The sequence below is a fragment of the Schistocerca cancellata genome, chromosome 2, assembly GCF_023864275.1.
Source record: "Schistocerca cancellata isolate TAMUIC-IGC-003103 chromosome 2, iqSchCanc2.1, whole genome shotgun sequence".
Lineage (NCBI taxonomy): Eukaryota > Metazoa > Arthropoda > Insecta > Orthoptera > Acrididae > Schistocerca > Schistocerca cancellata.
In genome coordinates, this window is record NC_064627.1 from 19576754 (window position 1) to 19588758 (window position 12005).

Below are 12005 nucleotides of genomic sequence, written 5' to 3' on the forward strand. Positions count from 1 at the left end.
TGATGCACAGATTTGTCTGGCTGTGCATCTAAGCCACGTACACTTAGATCCAAGAAAGTATTTTCCGAAATTAAGGGAATTGACATATTTTTCTAACATGGACAGAAGGATATGAAGAGTTCTCACATCACGCAAGGCTTTCAGTTGGTAAAACTTCCTACGATGTCGCACAAGACCGAGCTGTACCGTGCTGCAGCAACTAGGCTAAAGGAATTAGTCACAATGGACCAATGGCTCTTATGGAAGATGGGTTTCGGTACGTCCTAGTGGCGGTCACACTCTGTTCGCCCCATCATGTTCATCCCTTTGAGATTTGTGACAGTACGTTCAGTCGCTAAGGCGCTCATAATCAATTTTATTAAGGAGGTCGGTCGCGTAGAAAAGATTACATCGAATAATTTCATTCACAGAATTGGAAGGAAAATGCTGTGACCAAAGGGAATTACCCTGGTATTCGCGTCTCATTGTCATCCGAGTGCGAAACCGCGAGAGAGAGCTACTGAGGAAATAGTAGTGCTGTGCCCCATCTATTGCAACAAACAGCATCATAGGGGCAACCTGTATCTCCAAGACTTTCAAATGGTCGTAAATAGTCTGCCCCATATGTCTACTGCAATGTCTCCGACTCTTGTGCTTAAGAACAAGTCACCATCCAACCGACTCAGGGAAGAAAGACAATATCCCAAAGTGTGCAAGAACAGGAAATAGCGTCATCTGTGACTGATTGGATTGAGGGACAAGCTCGGAAGAGAAAGCAGCACCACAGGGGGAGAATAAGGGATTTTAAGCTGTTTGTCAAAAAGTCTTAGTCAGAAGGCATCGTTTGTCAAGGAAGCACCAATATCTGTGCAGAAAATTCTTCACTTTTTATGCGGGACCTTTTAGAGTCAAGACGATTGTTCACCCAACTTGTGTTGAAGTGGAAATACTCTGTACTCCAAAATTTAAGGATGTGCAACACGTAGTTAATTTCACGAAGTTTCATGAATAAGCACAGAGAACAAATGAGGAGTCGAGTTCCTGCTCACCTGCTTGTAGCGTGGCTGGATGTCTGTAACTGTAATTCACACGAAGCAACATTATACTAACAGGCAGAATGGTGAATGCTGGTATGTAACATCTCAAAAGATAAAATAATGATAATCATGATAAATGAAATAAGTCTGAAATGTTATGTGTCACAGTACATATAACACTAAGTGACAAGACAGGGAAGGATAAAATTTTTACAGACTAATGGCTACGCCTATTACAATACATAGAACTGAATGTTGGGCACGAAGAAACAAAGACAAAAGATGAATTGAGTTAGCTGAAATGAAGTTTCTGAAGAAAGTTAAAGGATACATCCTCAGAGATCAAATACAAAACCATATTGGGAAATATAACATATATATTATAGAAATGGTTAGATAAAACTATTATACGTATAATGGAAACAACGGCAGTGGTGTACCAGTAGTATATCTGTTAGGCCTCTGGCTCGCTTTGCTCTTAAATGACCTTCACAAGTGCAGGTTTTAGTGCAGGTTGCTTATATGCAGGGGCGGATGGCATCAAACACATGACGTCATCAAGATAGCAATGGTTAGAAATTCGAAAAGGCAATATGGTGATGGAGGGACTTTTAAATAGAGCAAGATGGGACCACTTGGAAAGTTTAAGAAATTCATGTTGGTTGTGGTGATAAATTTATAGGAGATGCAACACAGTCCAGTTATGCTTTGTACGCCCTCCCTCCCCTTTCACCTCCCCCTTTCCCCTCCCTCTTTCCCCTTCCCTCATCCCCCTACACCTCTCCAATCAGTCAGAGCGAAGTATTAAAATGAGGCAGCCAATAAAAATGCAGCTGTGAAATTACATAAGCTTCATTTGAATTGGTTCCAAGTTCGAAGACATGCAGTATTTCCGAAAAAAATTACATAACCTTGATTAGAATACGCGACAAAGTCAAATGTATATGGATAAAATACCGGTACGTATAAATATAATTCCATTAGAATTTAGTACACACAAATACATGCATATCTCTATATTTCGTAAGTGCAGTATTAAAACGAGGAAGTCAAATACTTAAACTGCGTAAATTCAAAGCGATGCAAATGTTTCTCAAAAAATTACGTAAGCTTCACGTGAATACGCAGCTATTTCCGAAAAAGAAACAAAATAATATAAGCTTGACATGAATTGACGTACGCACACACATACACGTGCGCGCAGACACACACGGCACACTCGCACACAAACACACACACACACACACACACACACACACACACACACACACTGGATAATTTTCTACCCCTGCAAAATCATTATATTTCTTCTCACATGTTGTAGCGTTGCTCTTGGGGGACGAAAAGAAGAAGAACTGTTTTTTTTTTTTTTTGAAATATGTCGAAAACGTGTTTATTTTGGTGGGCCACTTGGCAACAGAATCAGGGATTGATTACACTATTATAATAACATACGTTGAGCATTAAATATCTGAATAAGAGCAGCATATTGATATATATATTTGAGATCGTTCGGAAGAAACATTATCATTTCTGTGCATTTTTATCGTCGCGATGTAGTCATACCCGGATCAACACTAAGGGTCCAGAAGATTTATAGACTTTAAAAGAAATGCAACACTACACAAAAAGTTGGCTCAGAAATAATAGGAAAACGATAATGTTCCTTCTGCCTCATGCTGCGTTCGGCCCATCAGCGTGATCGTAATTTCTGGTGATGAAGTAACACAAAATAACTATCATTCAGGTAAATAAGGAGATGGAATCATCAAGGTTAATTTACTAAAATAAGCACACTTATCTTTAACACACTTTTTTTTAATGCTACGTACCTTTTCATATTAAATTACAATAGATGACCATTCTGGTTAAATACTTTATACATAACAGTCAAAATGTCCTCTTGACGCTGTCTGCTCGATATCAGTTACAAGAAACTACATGTTTTCTGATTGGAAAAAATAACAATTAGCATATTCACTCAATATTTTCACATAAAATATAAAATACAGTTGTGGAATGCAGCAAGTCCGAGTCCGCCTTTCATAGAATACAAAAACAGTAAAAGGTGAGGCGCCAAAAGCCTCATTTGTCTTGAAACAACAGAATTCTTTTTTATACCATTAATCGATACATGTACATAGAGATTTACAGACACCGCGCAAGAACGGCAAAGATAAAGAATAATAGACTCTGTCGCTGCTATGCGATGGTTCATTTCTTTTACTTTACAATTGTTCGATAACTTTAGGCCATCAGGCATTTACTATTGAGCGTATATTAATGTTTGTGAGGCGAAAATTACTAATATTACAATGTGTACACAAAATATTGCCCCTTCTTTCTGACTTACACACAACTGCAAAGGTCCTATCTCTCTGAGTGTCTCCATCCATGCCTCGTCATTAAATTTCTGATATCTACACCCACACAACATAAAAAAATATTTTCATTTTCGAGTAACCGTAATACACTGACAGAAAACGATGGCAGCGCCAAGAGGGCGTTGCGGGACGTAAACGAAAGTTGTTTAGCTTGTTTTCACGTCTATTCATATTTCGCACCAGTAGCATAAGAGTAGCGCTAGTAGCGTTTGCTTTCAATGCACGCTGTAATCATCGTCAACGTTAGTTACCTTCGATATTGGACGTGGTGAGTTGATGTAGTAAAGAATGCCAGAGTTTGAAAGAGGTCGTGTAATAGCGCTACAAGAAGCTTTATATTCCTTCTGCGAAAGACTTGCCGGGAATGTAGCGACTGCACGTGACTGTTCGCAGCGGGCTCCGGGCTTTCACGTGGCACTACGGAGCAGGAATGCCATCGTCTTCGGCGTGTGGCTGTGGCGCATCGCACTGCACCTGCAGCAGCAGTCTGAGCAGCAGCTCTCGCCACAGAGACACGGCCGACTGTTATAAGCCTGTTATTTTATAAAGACAGCTTAAGGTTAACCACTGACCCCAAGCCACTGCCATGTGCGACTTGAGTAGCACACGGGAGGGCAGAATTGAGGTTTGCTCTGTTTTTTGATGAAAGCTGATTATGCCTGGGTGCGTGATGGGCGTGTGTTAGTTAGGGAGCCGGCCGGAGTGGCCAAGCGGTTAAAGGCGCTACAGTTTGGAACCGCGCGACTGGTACGGTCGCAGGTTCGAATCCTGCCTCGGGCATGGATGTGTGTGATGTCCTTAGGTTAGTTAGGTTTACGTAGTTCTAAGTTCTAGGGGACTGATGACCTTCGAAGTTAAGTCCCATAGTGCTGAGAGCCATTTGAACCTTTTTTGTTAGTTAGGAGGCCAGCTGAGGGTCTGGAACCATCATGTCTGTATGCTGGGCACGGTGGACCTACACCGGCAGTTACAGTCTGGGATGCGATTTCGTATGACCGTATGACAGCAGGAGCAAGTCGTGGTTATCCCACGCACCGCGACTGCACATCTGTATGTCAGTCTCATGACTCAATCTACTGTACTGCCAATTATGAACAGCATTGCAGGATGTGTTTTCCAGCAGGCTGAAGCTCACTCACATACCGCTGTTGCGACACGACATGCTCTATGGCATGGCAACATGTCGCCTCGGCCTGCTCGATCATCAGATCTGTCTTCAGTCGACCACAAATGGGGCATCATCGGACGACAACTCCAAAGTCATCCACGAAAAGCATTAACTGCCCCTCTATTGACCGACCAAGCGGATCAAGTTTGGATCTCCATCCCACAAACTGACACCTGTACATCACAACGCATGCGCGTCTGGACGCATTGAGCATTCTAGTGGTTCACAAGTTTTTAAAAAGTACCAGCATCTCATATTTGCAATGGCTTATCTCAGGCTTACATTAACCTGAAATCTTGCAAGGTTACCCACTTGAATATGTTACCTAGAAAAATGTATTCCCGAAATTTCATTACTCTGCATTAATTACTTATTGATGTTGCGATTTATTTACATCAGTGTATATTGCAAAGGGATGGAAAGGACAAACTCACAATACTAAAGAAATAAATTAAACTTCAGAAAAACTTAGTGCAATGAATCAGTCAGCTATGAACTGTAACACAAGTCGTGCAGCATTTTATGCTGTCACACACAGTGGAAATACACGAATTTAGTTTTCATCTTCGTGTATCTGACAGTATCTTCTCGAGACGTGTCGTCTTCTGTGATGGCGCACGAGATCCTACCGGGGACACTTGTGCGCGTTCCATCGATTCGCCACCGTCGTATCATCTTTGCTGGGTGTAGTGTTCCTCCTGGGGCTGTGTACTGGTGTGTGGTAGAGTTGTGGCGATTCGTGAATGAGTCGTTCATTTGAACGACTCTAAATAAAGAATCGTAAGAATCGAATCGTGATAAGGACGAATCGTCGTTCAAAAGAATCGTAAGAACGATTGCGTGTTTCCGAGTCGTGACGATTCCAAGTTCCAACGATTCATCGATTCTTAGTACGCTATGCTTCGAAGGCAACTTCTGAATCATGCAGATTGCAGAGTTGTGCCGAATGATTACGACCGTCAGACGGCAGTCAAGTGGAGGATGCGTGTGAACAAAGGAAGCTCGGAACGAATAAACGAAGTTCGTGGGCCGTAATATTACTCGCGGAAAAAAAAGAGAGAAAATAGACCCTCTAACCAATAGGCCTACCTTTCTCGAAGGATCGCCGTGTAATACCGTTTTTAAACAAGAGCTTTTTAATTAATAATTTCAAGTTCGAGTTTTCGAATGTTATCGTGTTCAGATTCACATTAAATTTTAGTCAAGTAATGTCGCTGTATGCGATTGAATCCTACTGTTTAGAATTATGTCGTCTTCTCACGTAAATAGTAGTGACAGAGGCAAGTTCTCAGACAAATTAAAAGCAAAATACCTATGCTTAGTATTTAGAAGAAATGATGGACTTGGAAAGACATCTTAGCACAGAAAAACATAGGATGATATGAGCCAAACCACGTCTGCCTCGCTGCTAGATTTTGTTACTATAAAACAGACGTCTGTAGTTAGATACGTTCAAGCCACACAACCAAACTGGCATACCACGCAATTTTGCACCACCTTTCGCACAAATCGACTCCTCTTTCTTGGCATACTGAAATAAAACAATAGATGCAATCAAATCAAACGTGACCTTTCATCAATTAAGGCATTACACGTATAAATCGAGAATCACACTTGTAACGTCATATGCATGTTTACTCATAAATAAACTATTTCTGGCCTATCTTATTATGACAGAGTTCGATTCTAACCCCATTGACAATTTCGAACATGTCCTGCCATCTGTGAGTAAGATGTAGAACTTTTTGCATTCCGTAAGAATCGTGCCATCGCAGACTAGAACGAATCGTGAACGAATCGTAGGAATCGATTCGCAATGTGAGATTGAATCGTAAGAATCGAATCGGAAAAAAGAATCGTGTTGCCCAACTCTAGTGTGAGGTACGCGGGGCTGGGCGGGTTGCCTGAGTACTCCGCGTCCTGGCAAATCGCCGATCGTTGGGCTACGGGCGCCCGCGCTTTGTTGCAGCGTTGATCGTTGCCACCTGCGAGATTAGCGGGCAATGAGCGCCCCTCACCGCGTACAACCTGCATACGGAGTGCGTCAGTCAATTGTGGTGCGCTAAATATGGCGAGATGTATTGAACAACTAGTTAGCAACTAGGAGCAGCAGGGCAGTTTTATCCGGTGCCTACCTGGAGCGCTAAGCATATTCGTCTCCCTGGCATTTACTCGAAATTATGTGTGACGACTGTTCAGTACGTACCGCACTTAAAGATTGTTAATTCTGACGCGGTGTGACCTGGCCAGGAATTCGCTACTTCTGTACCTTTCAGTGGCCCCTTTTGTGGCTCCGTTTGTCAGTTTGGATGTTTTTCCGAGCGCAAGCTAGTATTTGCAAAGTTAGTCTGCTATTTGAAATCATTGTTTATTACCACCGAGTATTTGATTGCTGTTTGTTGTAGCCCTTATGGCCCTTCCTGTGACGAGTTACTGGAGTTGGCCTATTACTTAAGTTGTGTGTGCTCAGCCTAAAGGTACACATGTGTGTGTCATGTGTGTAAGTGTGCTTGTATTTGGACAAACTGTTCTTCCATGTTGAGGAACGCTTGGCGTTAGAAGTGTACAATTTAACCGGCCATCTGCCATTTGGTGCATATCCAAATTACAGTGTCTATTAGGCAATAACAGGCCTCAGCAAAGATATACTTTGACCTATTTAATCTTGTTTCATTATTATGTGGTTAACCTTAAATGACTTTCTACATTGTTTCTAGGAAGCTTGACTTACAATATTTATGAGCGGGCCGCTCCTACACTGAAGTTTTTTTTTTTTTTTTCTGTAAATCCTCGTCGCCAGTTCTGTAAAGGCCTCGTCGCTACTGCTGTGGAGGCAGAGTTGCCACTGTTGGTACTGAGTTTAAAAGGTTTTGTTATGTTTGTGACCTGTCGAATAATCAACTTTGCAACATTGTACATAATATAACATAAAAAAGGCCCTCAGTGGCTAAGTGAAAATAATCGTAGCTAAACCTCACAGGAAATAGCAACTGCAATTTGCAACAACTTCTAAGAGTTCACTAGTTCGACGTCCGCTGTCTGTCAGCCCTGGACGATGGTCTTTAACCAAGTGGGCGAGAGATGCTCTTCTGTCTTCTTGTTCGGACGACGTAGCAATTTTAACGGTTTCCTTGAAAATAATCGTTAATTGCCCTTTTAAGTATTGCTGTGTATGTTAATTTCTATCAAACTGGTTTGCTATTCGTTGTTTGGTATGTGATGACAGCCTTGTGTGGGCAATGGTTGACGCGTTACTGTTCTGCTGGTCCGGGTTAGGAATGCGTTTTCCTTCGCCTTCGGCAGCCTTCCCGTCACCGCGTGAGACCTGGGTACTGACAGGCCGCACCCGCTTCCGCGATCCCCCGTTCCGGCCTCAGGTTGAGTAGCTTCTTGTCATTCTTTTGGTACCGTGCCGAGGCGGAGATGTCGTCGGATTGACGTGGGTTTAGTGATTTTGGGGAAGTAATTTACTCGGTATTTCTGTTAATGTAAGGTCCTTGGGCAAACTGTGCCAGGAAGTCTCTTGATTTCTTTGAAAAAATAAGAATTTAATTGTCATTATCACCTTAATGGTGTATAGTGGACCGACAGGTTATTTAAGAACTTAAATTGATTTAAGGGGCTCCGGAAAGGCTCAAAATCATGAAAAGTTCAATTTTTACTTTTTTGCGTTTTCTGAATCTGCAGACTATTACCTTTTAATAGATATAAAATTTATTCAATTCCGAAGACTACAACTATGTTTAATTTTTTTTTTTTTTGAAATGTGTTCTACATGGGCGTGACCCACTGTGGCGCTGTTAAACTGCTGTCAAATGGTGTTATTATTAACGTCCGTGTTCATCAGGTACATTTTAGTGATGTGAGATAAAGTATGTGTTGTGGCTAACCTGTGATGGTTCAATATATATCGCTGGTGTGATTGTCGATTGTTTCATGTTTATTTACTCTGTCGTTATCTCGAAAATATTCGTAATTAATTACGTTTCTTGAGTCTCTGTTTTGTTGAAGTATAATAATGAGTAAAAGTTATTAGAAATCCTCTGAAGGCTTTTAAGAAAAGAAGAAATGTTGGAAAGCCAAAGGTATGTGTTATTACTGTAAACAATAAAGACGATAACCAAGTGAGTGAACCTAACTTGCTTTAGACAAGGAACGCCTTCGGGCTGCAGACAGGGCTGTAAAGAGTCTACAAATACAAGCAAGAGTAAACAGGAGGAGGAACAAGAGGAAGCTGGAGGAGGAGTTTGCAGAGGATGAAGATAATCCATCCTACGGACCTGGAATGCACTAAAAAGTTAATCCAATCTTTGTCGCTCGATTCCCAAAACTTTTATTTTCTCATACTAATTACATGTTTTCTAAGGATCTTCCAAACATATTTGTTTCAAACTTTCAGTAAATGTTACACAGTACCTTCTGCATAATTTAACACAGCCACTTCCAAAAAACTGTATATTTTTGAATATATAAATAAAAAATTGCAAAAAAAATGTTGTGAATTTTCATTAGAAATGAAAAAAAAAATCATCTTTAATAACTGAACTAAAATTTTGTAAAATCCCTGTGTTAAGTTGTAGCCCATATTCCAATAAATAATCTGTAAAAAGTTCAACTTCCTACCTCAAATACTTTGTGAGGAAAGATGTAATTTATAAGCGTTATTTTAACATTTCAAGTATAGGGCGTTCCGGAGCCCCTTAAGTGTAATAGCCTTGTGGCTAATGGGTGAAGTATTACTGCTTGCTTCGATTTTTACACGTGGCTAGCGTTTGACTTGCTTGGTTGTATCTCGTCTATGTGGGTGCACAATGGCATTGTTTTATGACTCGAGAGTGTCATCGTTTGGCTTACGCTGCCTAGTATTGTTAGTAAAGGGAGAGTTTCACGTCATCGTGTACCTCCTAGTGAGGGGGCCGCTAACGGACTTTGCATACAAGCATCATATGTGCTTGTGTCTAATTTCTTGCCTTGGAGCAGTCCTGATGATGGCTCTGATCACTATGAGACTTAACATCTGAGGTCATCAGTCCCCTACAACTTGGAACTACTTAAACCTGACTAACCTAAGGACATCACGCACATCCATGACCGAGGCAAGATTCGAACCTGCGACCGTAGCGGTCACGCGGTTCCAGACTGAAGCGCCACAGCGGCCGGTGGAGCAGGTCCGGAGCTTACTGTTGCAGTGGAGAGGTATTCGTTTTAGTATCTGTTATTTAACGTCTGTTGAACTTATATTCAAGTCGTGTTGTGGGATTAGCCCACGGTTGTGGTGCTAGTCGCACGTACAGAGTGCCGCCGCAGATTTATTTAATCGGCTGACTGTTTGTAATTGGGCCACCGCCGTACTGCACAAATGAGATGCTCTTCGAGTATCGTTTGTAATTTTATGTATAGTGCAAATGCCCTTATGCATGATGGTAGTAATTTAAAAACATTAACTAGTTGTATGAATTTGGGAAGAATGTTGGTAACTTTTAGCGGGCTTATGACAGAACTGTTATTAAATAACGCGTGTTTTCCTTGAATTAATCCCGATCCTTGACCTGGGTCTCATGTAAGTACAACAAACACACTAGCCTTTAGTACGTTTTTGAGGACATATGTACAAGAATTTTGGAAACCCAGAACGGTTCTATCAGATCTGTCCCACAAAATAGAAGCACGCCACAAATTCGCGACTCAGGCTTTCGAAACATACTTCCTCCTCCAGAGCACTGTAAAGTACTCCGTACTTATGGATCCTAAACAAACGCGAGTCTCTCTAAAAATATTTAAGGTGAAAAGGTACCCACCAACTGGAAAGTAGAAAACGTACGTGAACGGAATCCACTGATTTCCTGCATACCCATTGCTCTAATTGAATTGCTAGATTTTTACTTTGGACGAAGATTCACTTGTAGCTAACGTTCAACTGATTTTGATCTTTGTGTGACAGGCCACGACTGTCGACAATATTTGTTCTATAGTGTTTATTTTCGTTTTCTCTCACTCCTTCCCGCTGTTTTTAAGCTTAGTGTACTGACAGGGCTATTTGAGGCGAGGGACATTCTGAGTCTTGCAATGTCCCTAAACTTTGAGTTAAAATCACCGGTACGGAACAGCATACCTGCGATAATTTCATTATATATTTATTTGCAACGAAGAAATTATGCTGCCACAACTTACAGTACAAGTAACGTAACAGAATATTGGTGTAAAGTGTCAGACTGAAAACATACGTGAATTATAATCAGCGAACTAGTGCCTGACAGCCAAGAAATAACCAGAGAAATTACTCTTGGCAAAGTAGCCCCTTTCTCATATATACCAAGGGCAGTCCTCTATACGGGTGCATTCCCACAACATAATGCTTTACCTGTACAAGATGTTTCAAAGGCTTTCATCAAAAGCCTAGCAGTAATTTATCACGTCATGGGGAGCAACTTTTGTTAGAGACAAAATGTTCGATGATGATTCCCAGCGATGCTCGGTGTCTTTCCACCGCTGTCATGACCATAAAAATGGCAGGATAGGTACACTGGAGTGTATACATTTGCGATATAATTCAATCATCCGCTCTGAGAGAAAGATGGTAGGACGACCAAAATTGAAGTCCCTGATATACTTCTCAAATATCTCTATCCGCTTAGACACACTCATTATTAAGGTTTTAGTGCAGAAAATCACTCTATCGATTTAGTGGGGGTCGGTAGAATGCAGAAGTAGCGACGCGAAGTATTATACCATCTCTCAGGGCATAACCAATAATAAACAAAGGGCTAGCGTGGTTGTGGAGCATCGGTTGGTTGATTTCACTAGTTCTGTTGCACAGGCCAAACTACCTCCAGAAGCCGTAAAGGAGGCTGGGAGTGAGGCATGTCGTGTGCTGACTGGGACACGTCCACCCAAGAGTAGCAGAGAGGCCTGCCTTACGTTCACTCACAGTTCATCTGGCTATTGTTATTTTACACATTGACAAAGTGAAAGCTACAGTTGTTCTTGACAAGTAGGAATACGTTCAAATGATGCATTCTTTACTATCTAATTCAACTTATCGCAGGATTGGTGATCCCACAAAATTTTAGAGATGAAAACAGCCTTCTGAAGAAATGTTCCTTGTCGTAGGAGACTATGAAGGCTCTTAGTACCTATTGTGCTGCTCTCCTTTCGTAATGTGGTATTCCGAAGATCCACAAAGAAGGGATTCCTCTTCGTAGTACTGTGAGTAGCATTGGTGCTTCGATATATTGGGTAGCAAATCACCTTGCTACTCTTTTGAGCCAGCTAGTTCGTCTGTGTGTGCATCACATTGAAGACTCGGCGTATTTCTTACGTTGATTAGAAGGAATGCATTTGAATGAGTGATGTATGCAGACTGATGTTGCAAATGAAAATCTGTACCGAGGTCGTCATCTGAATACGGGCCGCCTGCTCACCAGGCCGCACAGTGGC

At 41.5% G+C, this 12005-nt stretch overlaps 1 non-coding gene across 1 annotated transcript; it reads left to right on the forward strand.

Annotated features, from left to right (window-relative positions):
- Window positions 1-4096: 4096 nt before the first annotated feature.
- Trnap-ugg (transfer RNA proline (anticodon UGG)) lies at window positions 4097-4180 on the forward strand. The gene has a single exon. It is a non-coding gene; the product is annotated as a tRNA-Pro (tRNA).
- Window positions 4181-12005: the final 7825 nt, after the last annotated feature.